At 34.6% G+C, this 4,395-nt stretch overlaps 1 long non-coding RNA gene across 1 annotated transcript; it reads right to left on the bottom strand.

The window, feature by feature from the left end:
* Window positions 1-280: 280 nt before the first annotated feature.
* Window positions 281-2,038, bottom strand: LOC107809830 (uncharacterized). Its single transcript, XR_001653489.2, has 2 exons — window positions 1,808-2,038; window positions 281-796 (listed from the first exon to the last, which is right to left on the bottom strand). It is a non-coding gene; the product is annotated as an uncharacterized LOC107809830 (long non-coding RNA).
* Window positions 2,039-4,395: the final 2,357 nt, after the last annotated feature.

The following is a 4,395-nucleotide window of genomic DNA, read 5'->3' as shown; positions in this document are numbered from 1 at the left end:
CTTTTTGATGTCATGTCTGTTATTAGAGACAATATTACAAGTTTAGCTCATCAATATATACTTCAGTTAATTTATGCATGTGATTACACACTCAAGAAAATTAATTATAATATTAATTCTACATTTAGTATAGAATCGAACGGTCACTACGTTTTCATTCATCATCTATATCTAAATATTTTAATTAATATTAAAATCACTTCTTAGTGTGTACTTTATTTCAAGTCTCAATCCATTACGAAAGGATATAATAAACAATGTATGTAACTAGTGAGACAAAAAAACATAATATAAAATTTCATTAAAATAGAACACATAATAACAATTTACATGTTTGCTAGGACATCCATATATCAATCGAACACTAACTCTTACTCATATACGCTAAAAGGTGCATTAGGCGAAAGATCATGATAAATCTCAGTTAAAATTTCACCCCAAGGCTCTCGAAGAGAGTCCGCTAAAATAGTTAATGCTTCCCAATCAGTAATTTTTTCGTAATTAGCCAATTCAACTTTTTTTTATCTTAAAGAGGTGTACATGATCAGGAACGGAAACATCAGGGCTCATTTTAAATTCCTTAAACTCCCTAAATTTCTTTTCTCTTTCCCTTCGTTCAACCCTTCGATCCCTTAACTCATTTTGTGTCGCCCTTGGGACATTGATGACTTCAGGCTCCGAGTCTGAATCATTATAGAAATAAGTCCTGCGGTGACGTACCCTTCTACGTTGTCCTCTTCTTGACTTCGAGAGCTCCCACTTGGAGTAATTCGAACTTGTCCTTCTTCAGCCATATCTGAAATAGGACAAAGGAAACACTTAGAATGGCTAAAACCATTCAATGTGATAACACATATCACAATTACTAGTAGAAGGATATTAATTTAAGGGATTAAGACTAACCAAAATTTTCTGTTTAATAAAACAAGAGTTATCTACTGTCAACAAAAGTATATTAATTATAAAACAAACCTGGAAATAACCTTATTTTGCTTCTGTGTTTTCCAATTTTGAACAAGATTTTTGAGAAAGTACAATATCCAATATACAGAAAGTATATCTGGTCAAGATTGTACAAGTGTTTAAGATTGTACCGGTGACCTACGCTCACAGTCGTTAAACATTTTTAAATGGAATGATTTTTCTGGATTCACTCTTCAGTTTTAGGAATGTATATGCTAATCTTAGTTGGTCACGTGAAGTAAATCGGTCAACTTCATTGAACCAGAGGCTCTGCCATAATATAAAAACACTGTATCACTTAACAAGGAATCCTTGTGACAAGTAAAGATCCTATCCCACTTTAAAGAGGAAAATATCATCACTGCCACTGCAATACCTCTTAAGAGTAGCAACATTGTAGGCGGATTATATGGTTAATCCAGCCAATCACAAATCAATAGAAGAAAGGACTTCAATTAACCTTTGAAACAAACAAGTTGCCGCAGCATCTTCAGGGAAACCCCAGCGGCAATGTTACTCATCCTTTTACCTTCTAACTTTATCTTTATTTTGTTGAATTACGACCAATCATCAAAGACAGAAGCCTCTAATATTGAAATTTACAAACACTTTGAAGCAGTAATGTTTGAAACAAAATAGAAAAAAGATCACTCTGTCAAATAAAACACCAACAAACTGCAAAACATTATTACTGACAGCAAATCCATTAAAGTTTATAGAGGAAGGATATAAGCATATCATCTTTCACATATGTTGCTGCAAACAGTACTTTAGCAGACAAATAACGGTGGCTCTGATACCATTGTTAGATTAAATCGAGGGGAGAGAACAACGAATTGTGTACCTTATTGATGCAGCGGAAACCGTTAAACTCACCACCAAAAGAATTGCCCAAATCGTATTCTGAATCTCCAGGAAACAGAGTTTTTATTCACAAACTAAATGTCTAAAGTTCACTGTGTTCTTCCTTTCTTTAATTTTTTGCACACCAGAATCTCCATACTGAAGAGAAGTATTTAGAGAAGAGGAGATGGGGAGAACTACCGATGATAACTCCTACTCCACGTTCTCACGTCTCTCGAAAGAAAACGTGCGGTAGTTTTTGGGACTAAAAATCTACGTGTAACCTCCTCTGGTTTTATCTCTTTTTTTATTTTTTATTTTTTAAACGGGTCGGGTCAGTCCACATAGGCGACCCACGACCCAAATCTTATATCCAACACCTTCCTCGTTATTTATTCATTCCATATACGACGATGAATTATTATATATTTAATTTTAAATTTTTAGCTTAAAAATACATATGGATTAATATTATACTCAACTCTTCATGAGCTTTTATAACTTTTTAAACTGGAGTTAAATTGTAAAAATAGAAATCAATAACAAAACAAATTAGGACATGAAACTAATTAGAACAATATTGAACGAATAAAAGAGAAATTCAAAGTATAAATATCTGATGTGTATGTTTGAGGATCAGATTTGCTTGCACAAATAATATAGTAATAAATTTCAGATAAAATTTGTTATTTCAAATAACTCATATTTGCAATATTAATCGGATATATCTGACATTGATTTTGGAATACTTCAACTTATAAATAAAACAAAAAAAAATTTAATCTTCGATTAAGTCTTAAATGAGGAGCCCAAAATCGACTATTAAAACCTTGATTCTCATTATTTAAACTTAGATACATGACTTATGATGGGCAACTAAGTAAATTTTTAGAAAAGCCTTAAGTTAGGTTGAGATTTCGTTGTTTTTGGTGAGCTTCATGGGTTGTATTTGGGCTACTTTATGGATCCGAATGAGCTATAAAAAATGATGGGCTAACTTGGGCTTAGCCCAAATAAACCCATGAGCTAAAATATTTGCAGCCCAACCCATTAATCTCTGGACGGATTGAACGTTTTTGGGCTCAAATCCTCCCCTCCCGCACCCCCGCACCCCCACCAGTTGCTAGAATTATTATAACAAGGCATCATGTGAAAGCTAATAAAAGCAAACCCTTTGTGATAATAAATCAAATGTCCTGTATTTGTATTATGAAACTCACTTAATATCTAAAATTATTTTAGCGTGAACCCACTAAATATTGTATATATAACTCGATGTCGTTGTAAAAACCCATAAATTTTTAATTTTGAATTCGCCTATGAAAAGAGGCATATTATTTTTTAATATGATTTGGTCAATTAACATAAATCAATCTATTAATATAAAAGAAAAAAACTTGTCAAAGGAATAAACTCTCTCCCTAAACATATCTCTCTTAAGAACTATATTATGGAAGATATTACGTTGTCTTTGTGTGAAGGAGGAATCCTCAAGTTATAAGGATACGCAATTTTTTTCTTCAAAAAAAGAGATTTGTTATCCTTCCTTGACGTAAAAGAAAAATTCAAATATGAAAAAAAAAATCAGGACAAACCCATAGTGACACATAAAATCAGACAAATAAAGTAAACGATACAATAAATGGAAGTTGTATGTCAAAATCTTACAGTCACGACTGAACTAACCAACGTCCCGCCTAGGTGACTGGGCATTGAAAGATAGCGTAGCCCACTTTGCGTCTCTTTCCCAACATCCATCGAGTCGAAAGAAACAGCGCCTAAAGGGATGACCAAGACATATTGGAGGCAAGAGGGCGTCGGCCCAAGTAAACGGCAATGATGACTTAACTATATATAGTAGGGAGAAACCTTCGATTAAGGGGGCTACTCCCTCCTTTCTCTCTCTGAAGCTCTCTTCTTGTATTCTTGATATGAAGGAAGTAATCCATAGAAGAACATGTAAAGCTATCCCCCTATCGATCGACGGGAGACACAATATTAAATTTCAATAAGATCATTTACATCTCTTTTATCTTGTATGTGATTCATACTGCTAGCTCTTTGATCTGAAATTAATTATGTCTGACTAAGATTTACCCTTTCATCTTCTCTGATTGATTTGTTCAAAAAGGTTTTGATATCTTTTGAGTCAAACAATTTGACGCCGTCTGTGGGGATTTCTCAGTAAAATTTCCTAGTCTCTCCCAGATCAAAGACAATAAATACGATCACCCACCAAAAGGAGCGCGAAGGAAAAACCCAACCCATGCGATACAAATGCACAATGCGGTAGGGGGAGTAGAGCCGAGCAAAATTACCAAACTTAGAAATCTTTGCCTCATCAACCATCGATATGCCAAACAAGACGAATAACGTTACCAACCTGTTCTCCTCCATCGGACCACCGAACTGGGGCAAGGAAAGGATCACTCTAACTCACCTTCTGCTCCATGCTCAAGTAGGGACACAAAGGCCGCGCAGGCGAACGAATAAAGAAACACCTTAGTGAAATGGACAAAAACTACTGCAAAACAACTGTGATATCGCCCACTGGTGATACCTCCAAGCCGGAAGGTGAGATTCAGACAA

Source organism: Nicotiana tabacum, chromosome 1 (genome assembly GCF_000715075.1).
Source record: "Nicotiana tabacum cultivar K326 chromosome 1, ASM71507v2, whole genome shotgun sequence".
Lineage (NCBI taxonomy): Eukaryota > Viridiplantae > Streptophyta > Magnoliopsida > Solanales > Solanaceae > Nicotiana > Nicotiana tabacum.
The sequence above is the reverse complement of the archived record's forward strand: the minus strand, read 5'-3'. Positions and strand labels throughout refer to the sequence as shown.